This window comes from Leuciscus leuciscus (assembly GCF_965113295.1).
Source record: "Leuciscus leuciscus genome assembly, chromosome: 2".
Classification (NCBI taxonomy): Eukaryota; Metazoa; Chordata; class Actinopteri; order Cypriniformes; family Leuciscidae; genus Leuciscus; species Leuciscus leuciscus.
Window position 1 is genome coordinate 39626053 of NC_138726.1, and position 25024 is coordinate 39651076.

Consider the following 25024-nt stretch of genomic DNA (forward strand, 5'->3'; position numbering starts at 1 on the left):
GATGTGTTTCACATTTAACACAATGTTGACTTTAAATGATCTTTTAGAGGTAATTTCTCAACCTAATATGATGTGCAATCAATTATTAGGCACATCATGTAATTAATTAGATTAAACATTTTAATCGCTTGATATATACTGCATATATAAGCATTATGTTTTTGTGTAGTTACATCACATTACATTTTACAACTAGCTATTTTACAACTAGAATTAGCCTTGTCATGCAAAGGTCAAATCGTGATATTTTAAGAGAGTTATTGGCCTTGACACACAGTCATGAGGGTCTGCAGGGGTCCTTTCTATTATATCCTAATAGAAATTCATGTTTCTGTATATAGTTGCACCACATGACTTATAAAATATTTTGCATGTCAAGAATTTCTGTCTTTTAATAAGGCTTTTTTTCTTAAGTATGATATCAGGACAGTTGTATCACCCAATTTTGTTTTTAAAAGGGTCTTTTTAAAACAGAAATAAAAACATGCCTATCATAGAATAGATGTATCCAGTCATTGTATTTGTGATTTTGTCATTTTAATGTATTTTGTAATAAATTCATTGATAGGACAGAAAATAAGTTTCACGCCATTGCTCTAAAAGCTGATTCAGGGAAAGATTCAGTGCTTCTAACAAAGGGGTCTTTCACATTCAAGTCATGTCTGCTGAGTTTTATACACTCATATTTTCCTTCAATTCAGACAGAGTGACTCTGCACCTGAGTGTGTGGAGGAATAGACTTGTTGAACAAATATTCCTTTTCTCCTGCTTGTGTTCCATGAGGAAGTTTCAGTTCTTTTGAAGCTCAGTTCTTTAGTTGTCAGCATATCCCTCCTCGACATGTTTGTTTGTGTGGTTGACTTGTCATGGGCACGCACAAACACACACACATAGACAAAAACGCTTCCCTTCGGGGTTTAATAACACTCCCATAGGGCAGGGCACTGGAGGTCAGGATGTGTGTGTCGCTGAGCAGTTCTGTCTTGTTGGGTTGTGTTTCTCTTATCTGACGGCTTATGCCCAGAGGGTCAGGGTGCATTGTCTGTACTAATAGGACTGACCCCTCTGATGAGAGAGCCAAGACGGGACGCACGCAATGGGATGCTCTTACAAACTTCATGACCTTAGCAGAGGCCAGCACATCATGTCTGTCATCTGCATTCACATCCAGCTAGTAGAAGAGCAAGTGATTGAAAAAGTAATCAAAAGACAATTCCAAAAGCTCCCGAAGCTATTTAGAAAATGATTGGTAGTACGTCTGTGTCTTATGACAGCCTCCTTCATTAGTGTAGCATGAGAACATGCAATTAATGATAACATTTCAATTGGAAATTAAACGGATGTTCCTTCCAGCTGACCTGCCATTTTGTGTTAAATTATATTTTGACTATATGTAGTTCCTTAGTATGGTACTGTGAGCAATGGTTACCTGAGTTGTCTTTCATTTGACCGACACAGGCTGGAGAACACACTTCAGACTGGCAATAATGCTGAAGGAATAGGATATGCAATGCAATTGAATTCTGCTCAGTGTCAATCCTGTTCTCAAGATATTGTGGAAAAAATGACTGATGCTTCAGTACTGCTCAATATGATAACCTGTAATATCTGAATATCACTACACGCCAGATCTGTTGGAAATGATGAAAGTTGTTGTCAGTTTTAAACAAGTATAAACTGTAATAAATAAGAAGAGTGTAGATTGAAGGCAATCTCTAACAAAGACATTTCTAGCATAGGCCTACATAACATCATTATATCATCATCACAATTTAACTTGGCATGTGCTAGAACATTTCTGGAAATGGAGAGATTTCAGAATCGCATTCTCAATATCTCAATTTTAATCCATCTATGCATTTATGTATATACATGTAGTTATTAGAGTTGCCAACAAATCGATATGATTTAAAATTCTTTTATAGGGGATTATAGGATCCCCAATGTATTTTAGCCAAGACCGAGAAGGATGATTTATTACACCAAAAGTAACTTAAGAGGAAAATCATTTTATAATAAGCAATATAGGCTACTTGGAAAACAACAAATAATTGAAGATAATGATAATAATGATGAAATTTAAAGAAGCAATTTTGTGCACTTTTTTTTTTTCTGAATTAAAATTATTTTACACAAAGAAATTAATATTACGCTTGAAAATGTATGTTCATGGTTAAATTAATGTTCAGGTTAAACATTCACATGATATAAAGATCATCTATTTTACATCAGTGGTAAAATATATGGGGGTAGACATATTGACTAGCCAAATATTACAACTTTTACCCAGGAAACCCTACTGTTATTGGACACTTGTGGAATAAATGTTATGTCACTGACTGTGAATAGTGCATTTCTACAATGGAAGTTAGTGTGATCCTGCATCCAGGTCAGCATAAAGTACAAGGTAACCATTGGCATCAATAAATTACTGAGTGCACATTAAATTCACTTGTTTATGGAAGCTTGTTTCCGTCACGGAATAAAATAATTCAAAAGATTTATGTGACTTTTTGTCTCACAATTCAGACTTTATAGATAAACTCGCAATTGCGAGAAAAAGTCATAGATGCAAGATATAAATGTGCAGTTTCTCACAATTGCGAGTTTATATCTTGTAATTCTGAAAAAAAAAAATCTGAATTGTGAGATAAATAGTCCCAATTATCTTAAAAAAAAAATATTCAGTGGCGGAAACAAGCTTCCATAAAGTATTTGTTTCACTAGTGGCCATTGCATTGAATTGGTTTACCAACTAAATCAATGGTCTGTACTCACCTACATGTACTTGTTATTGGTGGTATATTGGTAAAACAAATTAATCGTTATACCCCGAGTTATTATTTGCATCACTGCAAAGACATTTCCCAAATGCATTAGATCGAATTGTACAACAATTCAGTTTCTTGTCCTTCCTTGTCAAGTTGTTCAACCATCCATACCTCTAAATGACACCATCTTTCAAGATGTGACATTGTAGTGTCCTGGGGAGGTACGTGGCCTTGCTCTGCATCATAGACCATCTCCGATCCAGAGCACACATACACACTGATCAGGAGAAAGGAATTACAAACGGGACTGACTATGCCCTGATGTAATTCTTGCTCTTTTTGGTGGTTAGGTAGACAGCGAAGCCAAGCGGGAGTCAGTGACCTTCTGACATTCATGCACTTGGAAATACAGCAGGGAAACTGCTGAGCTGTAAATGCAGCATGCTTCTGCACAAGTAGGCCCATCATTTCCTGCATGTTGTCTATGGCTCCCACTCTAAAAAATGCTGGGTTGTTTTAACCCAATTTTGGGTCAAATATGGACAAACCCAACCGTTGCGTTAAATGTTTACATTGCATTTTTAATCCAACATTTGGGTTTTTCCATATTTGACCCAAAATTGGGTTAAAACAACCCAGCATTTTTCATATATAAATAGTCTATCAACTTCTAGCATTTGCCCTGCATCCTGTCTCATTGTACAGCCATCTCAGTTTCTCCTCTTGCCGAGCAAGGAAATCTTCATTGTTTTGATCATTCTGCTCTGAATGTTTATCTTGGTGGGTTTCCTGTGCTTTAATTGGCATGTCATGCTGCCCCCAGAGAGCAGGCTGAGAAACTGCAGTCTAGGCCTCTGGAATTAGCCAGCGCTTCCTGTTTCTCTGTGGGATAGACACACTGTTGTTAGTATAAACTGAGACTAATGTGTTTTTTTTTATTATTATTTATAGTACTGCTGCGGTGGGTACGAGAGCATCTATGGTTTTTCCTCAAGAGAGCTTTTTATTTGCTGTTCTGCTAACCAAACATTTCATGCGGATTTGCTTGTGGAAGACCATCACAGGGGCCTACTGCAAATCTGTTTCATGATAACCAATCACCTGCCATGAGTTTTGTATTGAAATTGTTTTTGATTCTTCCTATTGAAAGTGCCAGATGTGTTTACAATAATTAAAACTACAAAAGAACAAAGTAATAACTCTAGATTAACCAACCCACAAATAAGAAATGCACTAAATTAAATCATTGATGTATTAGAATGAATGTATTGTATTTTATCTTCATTGCTTGAATGCAGTCTCTGCCAAAATGTATCTGCAAACTTTACATATTTATTCAAATAAGACTCCTTCCTTCTCCACTCTAGAGTTACAGACAGACAGACAGATGAGGTCTAGCAAGATGATTGACTTCCCCCTTGTTGTTCTGTGCACAAATGGAGGATGAGTTTTTCTTTCCTTTCCATTCTCCCACCCTCTACCAGCCTCTGTATAGCTATAAAGCTGTCTTAGTTTGGGGGGGCGGAAATGTTAATGTTGCCATGGAAACCTGAGCTAAAATCTATTTTACGGTACTTGCACCAGAGTTAAGTGTGTGTATGTGAGGGAGAATGAGAGAGGAAGCCAGACTTGCTTTATTTATTTATTGTTAATTTTTGCTCAGTAACTAGATGATATGTGTTAGATGATGCTGCATAGGCAGAGTTACTTTTCTCAGTAAGTGTCAGTGAATGTTAGTAAAGGCATAAGCTTGATGAGCTTTTGATGTGGCTTGATTTGATTAAATAGTGGTATGTTAATAAAAACATGAGAATATAAGTCTTGTTTTTTTGTTTAGTGCAATGGTGATAAAATATCAAATGGAAATTAAGCATGAATTTACATTTGAAAAAAGAGAGTGCGACTCCTTGCACGGGAAAAGTTGGGTTGTGAGGCGGCAGAAGAGTGATATTCTGTGTTCAAAATTAACTTCTTGCCATCTTCCAACACCTAGTGAATTTAGAAAACCATAGAATTATTTAATTATTAAATTACTATGCACATTTGTGGCATACTAAAACAATAAAATTGTTTCAGCTTAAAACAAGTGATTGTGCTGCCTTAAAATTTTAAGTTTAGTCAACTCAAATATCCAAGTTGTCACTAAGTACAACTTCACATTTCAAGTTGACTAAACTTAACATTTTAAGGCAGCATGAACACTTACTTGTTGAAACAACATTTTTTTTACAGTGTACAGTGAAGGTGATCTTGTCACTCATGGCATCAAATATTGGCCAGTCTCTGTGTGAAATTCCATCTCTCATAATAACAATTATATACCCGTGTTGGTGGCTTAAAGCAAGCAATGTCACAAATGTGTTACAACATGCAATTCTATGGAAAAGCTTAGCTGTTAGAAGATGAGCAGGATACGACAGTCACTGTATGAGCTCATCTCTTTATGAGCAAACAGGATGTCTGTGTCCTGAAAGATCAGAGTTGGAGAACTGTGCATATATAAACACACACCAATCATTATTTGATAGTCACTTTAGTAGAGAGCTTGTAGGTCTTACATTTGATTCACTCATGTCACTTATGTCAGGTACAAAAACGGCAAAGGAACTATATCGTTATTGGCACTGAAAGTGCATTACATTATAGCTCCTAATAAAGCTACCAGTCAAATGTTAAGTAAATTCAAGTCAGATATTATATATATATATATATATATATATATATATATATATATATATTATTATTATTATTTTATTTATTTTTTATTTATTTAATCTGACTTGAATTTACTTAAAAGTACAATATGTAATTTCTTCGCCGTTAGGGGTCGCTAACCTCTTACAATAACAAAGGCGTAGTTTGATGACGCAACATTTGCTAAGAATTATGGATCTTGTCGTCAACGTCAAGCCGACCGATCTAATAATGTTTATGGATGAGTAAATGCATCAATGCTTTTATCATGACTGTGATATGAAGCAGGTCAGGATTGCTAAGAGACAGCTATCAGCTCCACACGTGACGCGAGTCCCGCGGATATAAAAGGAATATGGACATTTCATTATACCGAACTACATACAAGTGCAGAATTACTACTCACAGGTCAGTTTATTAGAGAAATTAAACTTGTGAGGTAACGCAGCGCTGTTTCACTTGGGTCTAACATTACACTATCACACTAAACTGCATTTGAATGTGTTGAAATTTATGTTTTAGTTTGTCTGTATGAGACTAGCAGTAAGCTAGATCAACATTAGAATGACATACAGATCCTATTCTAACATTTTATCATTGTTGAACTATGTAACATTGATTCGTTTTATGTAAATGTGCTCACCTGTTTAATAAAGTACATGTAGGTCTGTACGTGGAGCTCCTGGCATCTCGAAAACACCGCGCTGATATTGATTCTCGTTTTAGTTCTCCTTTTTTATCAAAAGTCTGCTTGCCATGGTCCATTATGTTTGAACGAAACAACAACAGCGTGCATATAGACATTACGAACTACACAGCTGTCCACGTCTGTCGCCTTGGTTACTATCAGAGGGCTCTGGTTACTATGGCAGTATGAGCGGAAACCAGGGAGAACGCGGATATGACGCCATTGACGGCGACAAAACGGAAATAAAGAAACGGTCCGTGTCTTCGAATTAAATGACAAATTTCTCCTGGTTTGAAAGTTGTTGGAAACAGTCGGGATAATGTAAGTACACAACTAATAAAAATATATAACATAGATATAGTGATTTTTGCTATTTTTAAAGCAAAAAAAACTACATATTGTACCTTTAACATTTGACTGGTATATATATATATATATGTATACACGAAAGGTATGTTTACACAGAACTTTTTAATGAGCTGAAGGGACATAAATAATTTTGCAGAGTAATCACAATCGAGGGAAACAGTATCACATGCAGATTTGTTGCATTAAGAAAAATATAGGAAAAAAACATAATGGTTCTCATGGCAACAGCCAAGTTTAAGGCACAGAATGAAAAAGCTAGATTTCTAAACTCTTCTACCCACAGCAGTAATTTATTTTCTTCAATTTATTCACACACTCATTCCACAACATTAAAACATTTTCAGCACTGGCCACTGGGGGAGCTGTGTCCTCCGGCACTTTCTTAAACCCGCCTATATGATGCAGATCTTTTCCCCCTCCATCACTCACACTCTGTCTCTCTTGCTGTGTTTTCTCGCTCAGTTACCTGTATTGTTTATAGTGATTCCATATTCATTGCAGTGCGGCGACAAACGACTCGGCTCATGATATCTCTGCCACTCCCTCAGGCTTTGCTGCATGCAACATGTGGAGCACTTAAGTGCTTTCCTTCTCCTTACTGCCTGAGAGAGGGCTGGATCCCCAAGCACAGCTCATCACGGCAGCTGCTGCCCTCTTTCCACGTAAAGTTTGACAAGTTTCTCCCTGTCGCTTAAATAATGCAAACTCTCTTGCTTCGGCTTAGCACAGTTAACCACAGTGACACTGTGTGTGTGTGATTTGTGACTGTGCTTTTTGTTCTGTATGTTTCTGTAAGAATTACACAATTGGCTGATTTGTGTACCAACGATAATTGTACACTTTTAATTCTAATTCTAATTCTTACCGGTAATAAGAAGATTTTATCATAGAAACGTGTTAAAATCTCCAATTTTACGTCTTTCCTTATGGTTCAGTAATGCGTTAATATGGGCGCTCAAAAATGCAACCTATTTCACTTCTGTAATCAGAAACAGAATACTCGACAAAAAATAATGTAGGGTGAGATTTGATTTTGTTCTCCAGGAATTGATTGGACCATAAAAGGGGTGTTACAAATCAGAATGAAGCCCAGTAGTTGGAGTAAGGGGGATTTATTATATCAGCCTAAAGTGAAAGTCATTTCAGAGGTGGAGAATCTGAAGATAAAAGATTATGAATCATTTCAAATATCTAAAATATTATTCATGTTAATCTACCCCTGTGCAATGCAATCGTTGTTTGCAAAGCCTGTAAGGAAATCATATCTTTTATTAAATGACTGTAATAAGCTTATACTGTAACTGATGAGAACAAAACAGACAGTTAAATTTACAATTATTTGTTTGACAAATGATTCTCTGTAAAAGTGTCATGATCATGTCAGCCCTATTTAACAACTTAATTATTCACCTATTTTAAATTAGTTTCTACCTTTGACTTTTAGACACAGCTGGAGTCCTTTTTCCTTGAATCTTTATATTCTTGTTTAGTTCTTGTCACACAACATTCGTTCTCTCTTTGGTGACATTGCACTTTACATCTTACTTGTATCTTACAGCACCTACCTGCCCTGATTTCATTCAGATGAGGCTTGAAAAATGGCAGTAGACTGCTGTGCTCATTGTGAGCTTGTGAGGGAGATTTGTCTCACTCTAGAAATACTTGTATCCTTCAAATACCGTGTAGATGAAGCAGGCTTTATCTAAAGTGGATTGTCCAGACAGTAAAGCTAATGCTTGAGATTTTGAAGCAAGACATTTCATAAAATTGTGTTGACACTGTAAAAGTGACATTGCTGCTAGATAATAAGTTAAAAGGCAGTCTACGTCTATATTGATATAGCCTTATAGAATAGCAGAGTTTTGTCACTTTAATTCCTAAAACGATGTTCATTCTTTAAGGATTCTTCTCTTTCTTTCATAAGAAATGTGAAAATTCCTTTTATTTGTTATACCGTTCTCTGTAGCCGCAATATATGCAGCTACATGTGATCCAACCACCGTCGCTTTATTCATTTTTATTAGCCTGACTGCTAATGTAAATGGCATCTTGAGCCCTGAGAGTATTCATTCATCTGTCACAAATTGCAATAACCAAACACGAAATGCATAATGCTATGCCTCAGTGGATACGACAGAACTGAGTATTCCTGCAACAGATAGTGTCAGGTAAAGCATTATTGATTCGTGCATACGTACGTGTGTTTATGTGCATGCGTGTATGTGAATTTGTGTTTGGAGGAGGCAGAGAAAGCATTTTAAGTCCAACAACTGTGCAGCTTAGACACTGACAGCTGAATCATAGGCTGCTAGGGCAGAAGGAGAAAAATCAATGGCTTTTAAATTCACTTTGTAAGGTAATATCAAAGGCTGTGACTGTTGAATCGCAAATAAGTACATGGCTGCTGTGTGCAGGTGTTATGCAGGGGCCTGATGAAGGGAATGAAGTGTTATGCAGAGGGTGTCTTCAGCAGGCATTGGGCAACAGCTTGATGAAGATGCCTGACGCTAATAAAAACTATTTCAAGACCTCCCACTCACCTTCACTCAATGCTGAAAAATGTCTCTCAGCTGCAACAGCTTGAAATCGCAAGCTGATAATCTATTAGCGTACATTATTATTGTTTCATTGGTTTTGAATACCAATATGTTGCAATTGATGAATGATGGACAGTTGATGGACTCATTGTTGGTGCAAATTTCATCACTCCAATTTTTTATATTTTTTAATTAAGTATTATTTATCATTGTTATTTTTTGTTTAAATGTATTATTATTATTAAATGGTATGCATTTGAGGCAGAACTATCTGTGTGTTTAAGGGGTGGACTTTTTAGCGAATCTGTTTTAGTACAGTCATTATTTTTTCAAATCCGTTAGGTGATGCTATAGTGGTGCAGTAATTACACATTTCCCTTTTAAAGGCAGGTTTTGGACTGATTACGTATGGAAATGATTAAAGAAAGTTGGGTGTTGGCATTGTCTTTTCTGTTTGTGACATTCTGTTGTGTTCTGCAGTCTGTCTGCTTTTAACATCTACCAGCTTAATAACCAGCTCGTTGATTTAAAAAAACACACACATCTAGCCGTTTGAGGTGGGCTGTATTTAAAGACGTGGCCTTGAAGTATTTAACCTTAAGTTCAAACCCCAATTTCACGTTCCATTAGCTATAATCACTTTGTGCTTGAGCAAGGCACTTAATGGGATAGTTCACCCAAAATTTATAATCGTGTCAATATCTCCATGCACATTCATTTTTTATTTGAAACTGTATGACTTCTTTTCAGTGAAACACAAAAGTATTTATTTAGCAAAATGTCCATTAGGTTCCAGAAATAAAATAAAAATAACCTGTACGACTTGCACCATGTTTTCATTATTCTTAGTCTTTTAAATCAATACAGTAGCTTTTTTTGTGAGAGACAGGCCCTAAATTAAGTTTTTCACGAAAAGGCTCACATTTTGCAGCTTATGTACTTATGTGCATTGTATTTTAAATTGCTTTGGAAAGAAATCATGAAATGAATGATCATTAACATGTTTGTCAACAGGCACCTAACTTACCAACATATTAGGGCAGCAGCAGTACAGGGCATATTCAATGTAGCGGTCTGTGACATTGTGTTAGTCTTACGTTGTACCACCACATGCTGGAAGGCCAGACGTGTTTCTCATGGCTGTACAGCGAGACGTAATTGGCATTAGGCAGAGCCCGTCTGAGGCATTAGATCTGTCTTCCTCTAATAGGGATGAAGGTCATTGGCAGCATAAATCTAGCGCATGAAAAGAGATGAAAACGGGCACGGGATGACTGCTGAAATAATTTCTGTTTCAGATACGTCTGTGTGATTGATGAGGTTGAAAGCAAACAATAAATCTTCTCTCAGGTGAAGAGAAGCAGCAAGGCAGCTGGCACACTTGTGTCCCTCCTTTAGATCACTCACAATCCATTTATGCTCTGAATGATCAGACATATTGGCATTCGAATCTATCACAGATAGAGAGAGGTGTGAATCAAGAGCAGACACTCTTGGCTTCATGATCTCTGTCAGCATCTGCATGTTAATTGGTTAATGGATTGATTGGTAATGATTATAGTCCGAAAGAGACACTATGTAATTGCTGTCTCATAGATCACTGATCACTTATATTGATCTTTCTTACATACATGTTATGTAATCCTTATATACAATGTTACATTGACACCAAAGTCTAAGCGCAGCAGCACCACTCATGTTGGCTCACAAAGCTCTGACCTATCCTGGATGAAGATCAGTTACATGATCACATGCGTTACGTAGAAGTGTGTTTTATTCTTAGTTATTCTTTAGGCAAGAGAAAATTAGACTTAAAGTACTGGACATACTATCGTTCATAAGTTTGGGGTCAGGAAGATTTTTTTTTGAGAGAGAGATTATTTTTTCAACAAGGACACGTATATTATAAGTGACAGTAAAGACTTTTACATTGTTAAAAAATAACTATTTCAAATAAAAGCTGATTTTTTTACTTTCTATTCATCATAGAATCCAGATTTTTTTCCCCACAGTTTTCACAAAAATATTGATCAGCACAACCATTATCAACATTGAAAATAAGAGCCCCAAATCAGCATATTAGAATGGATTCTGAATGATCATGTGACACTGAAGACTGCTGAAAATTCAGCTTTGCCATCAGAGAAATACATTATATTTTAAAACAATTAAAATAGAATTGTAATAAAAATTGTAATAATATTTCACAGTATCTCTATTTTACTGTATTTTTGAAAAACATAAAAATATCATATTGACCCCAAACTTCTGAATGGTTTTTGTATATAAAATATGATATATTTTCTGATATAGATAAATGTACTTTTACATAAACTGAGGTGAATGCAAACATACCAGGTTACATTAATGCATACTAAATGAAAACAGCTTAATTGTGTCTTCAAGTTTCTTATTCAGGTATTTGAAGTCGAGTCCGATGCCAAGAGAGAATGCTGAATTAACTGAAGCTTGATGATTTAATTGAAACATCATTTTAGGAATTAGTCAGAGAGTGACGTCCTTATTTGGACATGCAACTCTCAAGTGTTTATGTAAATTTCATGCACACATCTGTTTGTAAATTTTAACGTTTTGTTGCTAGAGGGAGAGTGTACAATTAAATCTGTTAGACTTTATCCATTTTTACTATTCCCCTAATTTAAATCTATTAATAAACACTGCCTCAGAGCAACACCACTGACAAGCCTTTTTTCACGTCATTCTGAACATTGCCCTTTTTAGTCACCATTCTGTTACAATCATGTGTTTGTTAACACTGCCAGAAGCATCAGCTAAAAATGGAGTTTAATAACCCTGCACGAGCTAAAACGTCCGTACACTGTCGCAAAATTGGTTGCTCGTCCACTGGGGGAATGCAATGCACTATTTAGTTTTCTTGAAATGATGTTGCTATTAGTAGGGTATACTGGTAAAAAACCTTTAACAACAGCTATGTACAGTATATACTCACTTTGATTTGTGCTTTAGAGTGGAAGAGACACAAGAGATATAATTGTGTTTGTGGTCCTTAATCTCATTAAACATTTTAATAATTTATTTCCATTGTCTTGAGTTTCTTTTTTTCCAAAATGTAGTCACACTTTAGTTTAGGGTCCAGTTCTCACTATTAACTATGACTTTTGCCTCAATAAATCCTAATTACTGCTTGTTAATAGTTAATAGTAAGGTATTTGTTAAGTTTAGGTATTGGGTAGGATTAGGGATGTAGAATATGGTCATGCAGAATAATATGTGATGCTTTTTATGCATTAATATGTGCTTTATAAGTACTAATAAACAGCCAATATCCTAGTAATATGCATGCTAATAAGCAACTAGTTAATAGCGAGAATTGAACCCTAAACTATAGTGTTACCCTACATTTTTTTTTCTACATTTGTTCATCCCATTTTCAAGTCAGGTGTTTGCCTGACATGACAAGTGTATATGCGCTCCAGTCTTATTTCTACCCTGGACACACTTCACTGTGCAACTAAATTAGTGAAGGGTTTTTAAAAGCTTAATACAAAGTATTGTGTCACATTACAGGTAGTACAGTGTATATTCAGTGTACAAGTTTATCTACATGTGTCATATTTTAGCTCTCCAATTATTAATCCACTTCATCCAAGTTTATAGAATTAGAGATGTTTGTGATGGATGAATCAAGAAAACGATCTCTAATTGTAAATGATTTGCTGTCAAACTCAAGGCTGTCTGTAGACACAATGAAACTTCCTCTGATTAAAAATCAATAATTGCTCGACAGGGCATAGCACCTCACGTTGCCGTCTTCATTGTCTCACAGAGACCCCTGATGTAACCCTGATCGATTCTCATTCTTATGTTCTTGATCAGAGGCATTCCGTACAGAGAGAGGCATTCTGTCTAGATGCCTTAGTCGTATGTGGTTGTGTTTTTGCCTTGTTTTGAGGGGGGCGGAGGACGTCTTTGCTTTAATGATGTTCCATAGCCCCCGCCACAGTGAGCGGGATGCCGCTAATTCGCACTGACGGTCTGTCATAGAGTCAGATGACTCAGAGGCACATCAGCCACATGTGCCTCCATTGTGCACACCCCCACCCCCCAATACATCAGAATGCCGAGGGTTTCAGTGCTACACTTTGTCACATACTTACTACATGCTCTGCCTGCTACAGGGACGGCAGCCAAGAGGGAAAGAGGGATAAGAAGAGAGAGAGTCAGAGAGATGAAATAGAAAAACAACAGCAGCTATGTAGGCATTCAAGCAAGCCAAAGAGCGATGCATTGCTCATTGCTCAGGATAGATCTGCAGTAAATGATGTGAATTTCTGCTGTGGACATTTTGTTTTTGATTTAATGTGTATGATGGTCATATCAGGAATGAGTTTATTTTATTTTATTTATTTATTTTTAGAAAAACCTACAGGTTCTCTTGTGTTAATTTTTTGTTATTGTTGTTATGGCCAGATTTATATTTATAATATACTGTATGTAGGCTTAGTAGTATAACACAAGCAAGATTGCTGTTGTTTCTGAGTATCATAATAGTTGTGTTGATATTGGCTGTGTTGACGTTCAGACCAACAGCACAGTTGCGAGTGTGATCTAGCTTTTGTAGGATACAGCAGTTCAATAAACAAAACTTACGTTACTTAATGTAATAGACAGAATATTATCAGTTACTTTGTATATTTGTGCTTTGCCCATAAAAGCCACAGTCAAATTAATCATGCTCTCTCTCCGAAAGTAGTAGGTCATTGGGGTACTTTTTGCCTACTCTTTTACAGTACTGTAAATTCTGACAGACTTCTTTTGTCACATACAGTTTTTTTTCGCCTACTATATAGTAGAGAAAAATGCGATTTCAGATGCAACCAGTCACTTGATTCATTCTTCAACGAATCAGTGATTTTGAAAAGTGAATGAATGATTCTTCACTTGTCGCCACCTACTGGCATATTGATGAAATCTGCAGATAGAAAACATAAAGAAGAAATAAATAGGAAAAACTGAAAAATCCCCATCACTAATACACAGGCTGAGTGTAACAAACAATGAAAAAGTCCCAATTCTGCTGGACTGTATATCAACACTCTCGGAACGCTGCTTATTCTATCAAATTGGTGGACAACTAGTGTGTAAATAATTATTAAATAAATAATTATTTCATTTTGTGTACAAAAAAGAAGAGTGACGTGTGTATATGACATATCATTATTGTTAAAATGACTTATTTTGATTATTATCCTGAATCTAAATGTATGCGTTCTCTCGTCGTTGATCCCAGCTGTACTGTAAATCTGAGCAGTGCTGCTTCAACCTCGCCAGAGTTCATGGGATTTGTGGTTGTTGTTGGATCCCTGTTCACAACACACACAAAAAGTCTGTGCAGGAGAGCTAAAATTAGCTGCGGAATGAAATGTCTCAGAAAAAGGAAAATTGGACTCAATTACTGGACAATTCCTTATTCAGTCATGTTTTGACCTCTCCTGTGCCAGGAAAATATGAACGTCGTTTAGTAGAGAGAGGAAAAAGAGGAGAGTATGCAAAGAGAGGGAGAGGGAGAGGGAGAATGTATTTGTTAGTCAGGGGCTCTGAGGGTACGCTTGTTTCCAGTGGCACAAATCAACTCAAAATATTACACTTTGATTAGACCATATGCTTGGCTGTTTTTATACATTTGACTTCTCAGCATAGAAATAGATCTCACACATTTGATGGCTTGCTAGCCCAACAGTGTGCCAGTGTTTATTTATTACTTTAGTGTTTATTAAGAATTCAGATGTAAGAGGAGAATTAGAAAAAACAAACAGGCATTTCAAGTAGCTTAGACTTCCTAGTTGAAGTTTGCCATAATAAATAAAGCAATCATGCACAATTACAGCATTTACAGTATCTACTCAACTACACAACTACACAAAACTCTAATTATCTTCAGTTCTTTTATAGATTTAAATGCTATATAGATAATTAAAATGATTAAAATACATTGTGTAAAAAAATGTTTTACATTTTGTTTCAAAGATTTTTTTTCTGCTTACAAAGGCTGCATTTATTAAATACAGTGAAAACAGAAATATTAAGACATTTTATTACAATTTAAAATATTACAATTTACAATTTAAAATAACTGTTTTCTATTAATATATTTTAAAATGTAAGTGATGGCAAAGCTGAATTTTCAGCATCATTACTCCAGTCTTAAGGGTCACCTGATCCTTCAGAAATCATTCTAATATGCTGATTTGGTGCTTAAGAAACATTTCTTATTGTTATCAATGTTGAAGTTTAAAAAAACAGCATTTATAAAAAAAAAAAAAAAAAAAAAAAATTGTTACATTATAATTGTCTTTACACATAATTGGACAACAATCGGCTGTCATTCTGCCTAACATCTCCTTTATAGTGTTATAGATTTATAACATACTTTCATTTTCAGAAGTGTTTTTCCATTTATATGTGTTTATAATGTGCACAAGTTTGCTTTTGTGTCGAGCAGAATATGGTATTACCTAAGGCGAATATCCAACAGCATGTTTGTGTCCTTGAAGGGCACTGCTGGAAGGGGACACTACTGGGTTGTTCCAAAAATAAAATGCTGTTCTTTTGAACTTTCTGTTGATCAACGAATCCTGAAAAAAAAAAATATTAAGCAGTTTATTTTCAACTTTTTTTCAACATTGATAAGAATATACATGTTTCTTGAGCACCAATTCAGCATATTGATTTCTGAAGGATCATGTGACTGCACTGAAGACTGGAGTAATGATTTACCATCACAGAAATAAAATACTGGTACATTTTTAAATATATTAAAACAATAAAAAAAACAGTAAATTTTAAATTGTAATATTTCACAATATTGCTCTTTTATGTATTTTTGAAAACATAAATGCAGTCTTCTTGATGAGCATAAAATACTTATTTCAAAAACATAAAAAAATATATAATAATTTGATCCAAACTTTTGATCCAGTTTGATATAATTGTATATATTTTGAGCCAATTCAATATATCATTGTGCCACATATGAGACAATAATCCCTGAGAGTGCTCATTTCAAGTGCCCTTTGGATTGAGTTGGCCACTTTTGAATTAATTCACCTTTAAACTCATTAGCTTGTTGTTAATGTTGTTGTTGAGCAATGGTAAAGAACTGTATGTTCTTTAAAGGTGAAGGTTGTCTGGGTTAATGTGCCAGACAGGACAATTTTCTGTGTGTCACTTGACACTGCTCTAACTTGTCACTGTAAATACTGACTCCGTAATGACGCTGAGGAAACTCTTACTTTAATTTGCTTCTCTGCCAGGTGAAGGACCTATAACAAAATATGATAGTTGACCATTTAAATGGTAAAAGTCAGTAATCAAAAACTTTTGTTGTTTCCTTTCTGTTGCAGTGTTGTGAGTCTTGTCTATGAGAGAATTTCCGACAGCCTTTGGACTCCTACAGAGGGGAACAGCCATGACTGACAGTCACTGGACGGCAAGTGGACGGGACGGACCCGTTGACACAGGTGTCACTGAAGCCACTGCTGGACATCAGATAGACACTGGACATCAGACACTGCAGCCTCTCCGCTGAGCATTAAGACAGGAAGTCCATCATCAAGCCAGGTGTCAAACTGTTTAAGATCCGCCCCAATAAATGCCTTAAAGACACAGTACACTACATCTACACTACATGTAGAGGAACCTGCAGCAGGAGACTTCTATATAAAAAAGCTTGACATGTTTTCATTTTTCTCTTTATGAGTGAATCAGTGTCTTGCAAGAACAGATGTGAATATTTTCTTATAATAGAGAAATATTTGTTTGGGTGTAATACTGCCACTTGTCTTTTATTTATTTATTTTAATTTTTTTTGTGGTAGGCCTGGTGAAAGCTGTTAAATATAAGAGAAGGGAAAGTCTACTGTCTGTCTGTGGCAGCCTCTTCCATCTAGTTTTATCTCTTTTCATTTCCTAAACCAAAAGACTGCCAGCTGAAATGGAGAAATTCAGCGGCAGTGCTCAATGATGTCAGTCTGGACGGGTCACAAATTTACAGTATGAATGCAGGGTCAAATCACATTCCCCTAAGCACCAGACTCATTGCTTTGGCTCAAGTTTTCAATGATCAAGAACAGTCTGCTTTTAGGTTAGAGTATCTGTGTCTGTGTCATCAAAACCCTAAATGTTTTTAAAGGGATAGTTGGCCCAAAGATCCTGGAAATGCTGTTGTGATTTACTTACCCATATCATGTTATTCCAAACCTGTATGACTTTATTTTTTCTGCAAAATACCTTAGTGTTTTTTATCCATACAATGCAAGTCAATAGCTACGTTTACATGCACCCAAATAATCTATTTGCAGAACATGATTTCACCAAGTACAACATGTTCCTGGATCAACATCTTTGTTGATCCTGGAACAACATTCCAATCAACAAATCAGATTTGAGGGATAAATTCACAGTTTATTTCAAGCTTAGGCTTACAACCAGGGTGAGGTGCTTCTACATCAGTGTTATTCACCTGTCATTTCCCTCTGATTTTAGGGATAACTTATGGGTAGGGGTTAGGTTTAAGGGTTAGGACATGGTTAGGATAAAATTTTTTCCAGAATATGTTGATCCAGGAGCACGTCTAACTCGGAAAAATCAGGACATGCAGTCTATTTATAGTCAGATTGAAGGCTCAGTCAGACTAAAACACATACATGTAATCATCTCTATTGATTTAAATTTTGAACAGATTGAATGGGATGGTGTAGACCTGAAGTAATTTGATTAACAGGAAAAAATGACACATGGAAACGCTTGAATCCAACTATTTTCTCAATCGGATTCATAAATACCGTCTGTCATAATGTGCTATTTGCGTTTACATCTTACGAACGTGCGTAGGTTTAATTCTCACGTCTTACGAACTGGTCAGTGGAGGAGACTATATTTACTAAACATTTGCTAAAAAAAGCATAGTGACATACATGTCAGCTTTCTCTTTTAGCTATATCATGAAGGCAAAAACTACCTTTATACTCGCGTAGCTCCAGTGATGTTATCGCAGTGGCTTTTGCTACTTAAAGGGATAGTTCACCCAAAAATGAAAATTCTGTCATCAGTTTCTCACCTTCAAGTTGTTCCAAACCTGTATGAATTTCTTTCTTCTGCTGAATACAAAAGAAGATATTTTGAAGAATGTCGGTAATCAAACAGTTGATAGTCTATGAAATACTATGAAGGTCTTTGGGGCCCATCCACTGTTTAGTTACCGACATTCTTCAAAATATCTTCTTTTGTATTCAGCAGAAGAAAGAAATTCATACAGGTTTGGAACAACTTCAGGGTCTATCCCTTTATCCCCGAATATGTCAATCGGATTGCAATGTTTAAGGTTCATATAAACGAAACATTCAGAATCTGAAATTTGAATGACGAAAATAAGTGCATGTAAACATACCTAATGTGGTCCACTGTTGTTTTGGACCCCACTAACTTTCATTGTATGAACAGAAACATTCTTTAAAATACCTTTTTTTGTGTTTTGCAGAAGAAAGAAAGTCATACAGGTTTGGAACGACATGAGGGTGAGTAAATCGTTTTTGGGTGAACTGTCCCTTTCACACCCAGTGGAGTAAAACAGTAATCAGTAATGGTTATCGGAATAATAGACCTATATGTTTGGTGGCCTTCATGGTCTCCAAGGTGCAGATAAATGATGAAGGTTGAATTGTGGGTGCCATCAGGTTTGGTGGACAGCTGGTTATTCATTTGAGATGGTGCATTACTGGACTGATGCCCAGAGCTCAGATGGTGAGCTGAGTCTGCATCCTCTTTAAATATCAGCGATGAACCACTACAGAGTTTGGTTAATAATTCTTGCCCATCCGTTTATCGCAACAGGAATAACACTGCTCTGCTGTTGTGGACTGGGAATTTTGGTATTGCAGTTCAATTCGCCTCTTTGCAATACCCACTATAAATAGTGCCCTCAAACAGAAGACTGCAAATTACAGTGCCACACATTGACAGCAAGACAATAAAGCCACATATAAACAGATCTGCAAGTCATATTCCAGGTTAACTTACACTCCCTCTCTCTCTGTTGGGAGACACAGCAACAGAAAGAGACGATACTCTCTCTCTGAAATGACTGCCCCACAATCCTCCCTGTCTCTGTCTCTCTTTTCATCTCCCACTCCTTTTTTGTTCTTTGTCTTTTGCTCTCCTTTCCTGCCTATCTGACATGCAACCAAGCATGCAGACTTATGCACACAGTTGTCTTCTCTTTCTCTGTCCCTCTCTATCTTTGTCTGTCTGTCTTTCCTGTCGGAACTACTCTGAATAGGCGACGTGTCAATTTTAGGATAAAAGTGGTCTGATCTTATAGAATTACAACACAAACTATTTCTAGAATGAACCAGCTGCTTCGTTGTCATGGAAATACATCCAAGTAATCTGTATGCAAAGTTATATGGAAGTGTACTATCTATTTTTTTAAATCTAGCCTTGAATATTATATAACCAAAGTCGAACCCTGAAAATCTATGTTCTATGTTTGGACCTCTTTTTATTTCTTGAAGAGATTTAGTCCTAGTACAAATAGATGCACATGAAACACGACGTATGTACATAAGCAGATGTCTATTTTATTGTGTCCTCAAGGTCACGTGTCAGATCTAATTTTTGACTGTTAGCCTTCTCGAGTCCCAGGCCCTATTTTTCTCGTTCTCTTAATTCTTAATGGTTTTGTGCACCTTGTGGAAGCAGATCCTGCTGGTTGCAGACTCTCTCTCTTCAGCTCTTTCTCTCTTTTTCGCGTGTGTGTTAGTTAGTTGACTGGACTCTCTAGCAGAGGACCACTTGCTGAGTGCTTTTCATAAACTGAAGCCGAGATCATCAGGTGGATCAGCGCCATGAAGCAACTAAACATGGAGCGTTGCGTCACGTCACATGTTGTAGATCTGCATGTGACTTAAATATGTAAATATGTGTTAGTGCTATTATGATGTCACCACGACACGTGCTCGATGCAGTGGATCGGAATGGTTTTACACTTCAGAACAAACGAATTCCTTAACATCCGCACGGCCAAGATGCGCACGGCTCTTTCATTACACACTGAGTCAACAGCCAAGAATTACCAGCCAACCGTGAGACTATGTTACCATGGAGATGCTCTGCCAGTGCTGACTGGTCAGCTGGCTTTGGAGGAAAAGGAAGCTTTTCCCTGTGAAAGAAGCAGAATTATGAGTTAGACCATATCAGCACATCCTCTCATTGAGTTGATCGATTATTTTGTTCATATTCAACTTGCTGCGATTAAACGGTGGCTGATTTACCGTTTTACACAGGAATATGTAATGCAATGGAGGAGAGATATCTAAAAGCTCAATTATTTGTTCCACACACACACGATATTACCAGTATGAATTTTGTTTGACTATTAGGGTTGCACTGACAATAAAATTATACCAATAATTATTTTTACGTCATGGCTGATAGATGATATTAAGATTATATGCTATTTGGTTTGAATACATTTTGAAATAAAACTAAAATAAATAGTTTTTAGCTGGTACAAGTGAATTTAGGCTATACAACATTATAATGTAAAGGAGATGAGATTGCTCAAGATGACATTGAACAGTGTTATTGAATTATTAGTATTTTAAAGTTAAATGATCTAAATGTAAAGGCGGAAATGAGCATGCACAAAATTATATTCAGTATCGACTGACATCTACAATATATATAAAGTAAAAAACTCTAATATTGACTATCACTATTTGATTTCCAGCTACTGTGTGAGAGATACTGAGTCAAATTGAAGAGAATCTTTAGAAAATATAGCAATCATAGAAAGAGAACTTTAGTACACCAATGTGATATTTGATGTAACGTATGAACAATAAAAAAATCTGTTGTGGCTTTCATTACAGCATGAAATATATTGTACTTTGTGTACAAGTGACTGTCTGCTCATTGTTAATGGACTTCAGTGAGCTTAGATAAATATTTCAGAATCATGATTAAGCATTTTTTCACTTTTGTAAAGTGTCGTAATGGACAGAGTTACCAGTGTAACGCTTGGCTGCTCACACAGTAATGAAACCGCAGGAGAACACTGCAGACTGAAAAAGATCTCTTTCAATTACCAGATCAACTTACTTCTGGTGTCCATCATACAGCACTGTATACAGCTAAGTCACTAACCAAACACAGGCAATCGCACGCCAGAAATATGAATCTAATATCGGATCATTTTGGTAATCACAGGTGTATTTCCGCTCTGATGAGAGGTGTGTTGGGTCAGCTTTTGTGCCCCCTAACATGCATGCAGAGGGAGATGCGCTCGGTGAATCTGTGTTCGTTCGATGAACAATCCGGACGGCAGGAAAGTGTATAGAATCCCCGCCCCACCCCCTCCCCCCGCTAAAAGAAGTAAATAAATAATCAGATGTTCCTCTATTCATGTGAGTTTTGGATGGGCTTGCCATTTCTTTCTGCATGATGCTTTGGTTTTAAAAACTTGCATCCTGATTGACGATGTATTTGTGTTATTTATTTATTACTTTTTTTTTCTTTTTTTGTAAATCGGAGACCCTGTATCATTTCTTTCTTTCTTTCTGTTCCTTTTTTTTTGTTGGGGTTAATTCATCAATCTTCTGGATTTTTTCTACATGCATATCATTTTGTAGGCAGCAATATGAGATGTGATGGAAATGAAATTATGTGCAATGTTGAAAATTAAAAAAACAAAACATAATATATTAAATAAAAACGAAGAAGGTCATTTTTTATCTCTCTTCTGTGTGTGCATTTTTTAATGAATCTTCATTATATTAGCACTCATCCTGCTCCACTTCTGAGATTGTGTGTGTATGCGACAGTCGATATAGTCGACAATCTTACAAGTCTCGCCATGTGTCTGTGCCGTCTCCAACTAAGGCCTGTGACCGAGGACAAAGAGTTTTGCCATTAAGGGACATTTTCTGATGCAAGGGCCCATGGAGTTGTTTTTGACACCTGATCCTCCAGTCATTCATGTACGGCAGCGTTTAAATATTTAACATGGAAGCTGCATGGAGTAATTACTTGACTCTTGGATTTGCTCCAGACGCAGTAGCTGAACTCCCACTGAAGACAATGTGCCTGAGCTCACACCCTGCAAGCAAAATAGCACTGCGCCACGCTCCATCTAGGGTCACACGCATACGCTCAAATGCAGCGATGTAAACACAATAACACTTGAATGTTGATGTGGTCCTTCCCCTTTTACGCACATTCACTTGTCCACACCAGTGCACCAAAAATAAATGAGGTGTTAATTAGTCCCAGTCTTATCTCCTGCCATTGTCTGACTTCAGGGAAAAGTCACCAGTGGCTAGAAGAGAAGAGTCAACAGGTACTAGGGTACAGGTGACCTTTCTACTTTAATTATAGATTGTCCCACTCTCTTTGGGCTTCTTTATTTACTGTAAACTGCAGAAGCTGACATGGAAAGAGACAGATTTGTCTTTGTGTGTTTGCATTCCGCCTTGAAGGTCAGTGCCTGTGGACTCTGGGCTACGGACGCAGGGTGTAAATCAGCGCTGGGGTACTGATATTTATAGACTAGCGCCCATCAATGTTGTCTGTAAAACGGGGGTGAACTTGCCAGAGGACCCGGAACAATCAGTGAAGTCTACCCGTCTTTGCTTCCACTCCAGCTTGCTTCGTCACACTTACGTAACATTTCTGACGTGGAATGTCAGCTGTCACATTCGCATTAGCTGTGTCCGAACATGTTTGTTACCATTGGCTGGAACAGTCAGGGTGCATACGCTCATTTATGTAGACTGGCTCGCCAATGTGCTAGTCGTGTTTGGTCTGAGGAGCACGATACTATATGCATCACCCTCATGCAAGGTCATTGAATGAAACAGGCCACGAGTAGTATTATATTTAGTTTGGAGTCAGTCTTGCTGGCTTTGAGTTGGAGCTTGTGGCTGTCTTCCAGGAAATGGCCACATCACTCAAAGGTGTAACATTAAACCTGACACAGAACAATAGCCAAGCACATGGTGGGCATTCTGTAGCATTCACACTACCAGGAAACGTGGCAGTAAGTGGCTAGCCTTATCCCTAATGCTGCTGGAAACATAATGCCCGGCCTGTTACTGTCCCTAGAAATTTGACACCATTTAACGCTCCAACAGTTTCCTTTAACCTCTCTCTGTGCCGTTCCTCTCTTTTCACTCTAATCTCCCCCATTCTTAGGTTCCCCCAACTCATCCACAGATAAAAGTCCAATCTCTCTCCTGCTATGCTATTGTGCCCTTTTGCTCATCACGAATCTGTACCCTAATTACCAGCTCTTTTCCCAGGGCCTCTCCAGACGGCGTTTGATTTTCAAGCAATTAAAGCAATCAAGTGATAATCAAAATTTTGATTTGCCCAAAAATGATCGTCGGTCATGGCCCGTGAAAGATTTAGCCAAATTATTTCCCCCCTTTGAACAGCAATTGAGGAAGAGATCAATTGTGGTTTAACATCATTTATGAGATATGTGCGTAATAAATGGCATCCTCGTCGTTATATGCATATCTTTTTAATTGATAAGCTTTGAATGTTTGCCTTGACAACACTAACTACCATCTATCTTTTTGACAGGTTGAGTTCAAAGGTCATGGCTTTATGGTTGCCTTTGTCAAAGTTAAGGTCATAGTTCTAAGTTTAAAAACATGCGTCGACATCAAGGTTGTGAGCCATTAAGAACTGTAATTTTAACTATAAAGGTTTATCAAGGTAATCTTTGAACGTTAACATGACAGAGTTTTCTTTTTAAGCCTCACAATTCAGTAAATTTATTTTCCTGACATCCCAATTCAACTTCCTGTTGGGTGTGGCCAATCCAAGGAAGCCAATTCTTTCAACCCTGGTTGACTTATGTTGATCTATGATAGTAATCACAACGAGTTACTTCACAATAAGGCGTACAAAGAGCTGTCAACATCACTTCACTCTTAAATGTGCTGTAATATTTGCAGAGAGAAAATCTGCTGTCTTGGCAACAGAAGCCTCTTTTGAAATGGGTCCCTTCGGCAGCTATGAATATATGTTAGACCAGTCTGGTAGCTCTGCAGGACTATGTGAAACAAAGAGAGGGAGATAAGAGGGAGAGGTGCTGAGAGTGAAAAAAAAAAAGACTCAAATAAATGAGTTGAACAATGGATGACAGAGCAGAATAACAGTCGAGGGACAGTTCCACGGGAATGAGAGGAAGAGATAAAATTGTGAAAGAGTGCAGAAGAAAAAAAATGTATGAACAAGAATAGGAGCATGGCAGAGTGAATGGAAGTAATGCTCTGGCAGAGAGACAGAAGACTGTTGATGCAGAAACGATTGAACTGTAAGAGAACAGCACACATAAGACTGCATGTACTCAGCCAACCATAACTCACGCACACACACCGCCATGGGCACACGGCACATCCTCAGCCGCTCTGTGCAATTACTGACATCATTCTCAGCTCTGATAACTCTTTACATGGGACTCATCTTAAGCCACCCATAATACCAAACCAGCCTCCGAGAGATAGGCAAATGAGGACCAGAGAGCGTGATTCTATATGACACTCGTGCCTTCGCGGTCAGCGTGAGGCCTTGAAGAAGCTAGTGGGCTGTAGCTTGGAGCTAAGGCTTAGTGACATGGGTAGCAGTGCGGGGAGGAGGGTTTTTGGGGGAGAACTGGAGGTTGGAGCACGAGAGCATGGCACAGACAGTTTGTGACATGGGAGGCGGGCGCTGTCTTCGATGCACTGGCGGTGAAATGCACCCGCATGAGGTGTGAAGGGAAATTTCTATTTGTTGTCATGGAAACTGCCAGTGTGAATTGTCTGGAGCAAAAATACAAGGAGAGGAGAGGAGAGGAGAGGAGAGAGGAGAGGAGAGGAGAGGAGAGGAGAGGAGAGAAGGGAAGAAGGGAAGGGAAGGGAAGGGAAGAGAAGAGAA

At 37.3% G+C, this 25024-nt stretch overlaps 1 protein-coding gene across 2 annotated transcripts in view; it reads left to right on the top strand.

The window, feature by feature from the left end:
• The window catches only part of kcna4 (potassium voltage-gated channel, shaker-related subfamily, member 4), a 34028-nt gene extending 12197 nt beyond the window's left edge, over positions 1 to 21831 (top strand). Inside the window, exons 3-4 of one of the 2 annotated variants that reach the window (XM_082162601.1) lie at positions 16445 to 16661; positions 18579 to 21831. The gene's annotated coding sequence lies outside the window, so the exon portion shown is untranslated. Of the gene's footprint in view, positions 1 to 16444 lie in introns of both variants that reach the window. The other variant, XM_082162600.1, reaches the window with a different exon arrangement.
• The last annotated feature ends 3193 nt before the right edge of the window (positions 21832 to 25024 follow it).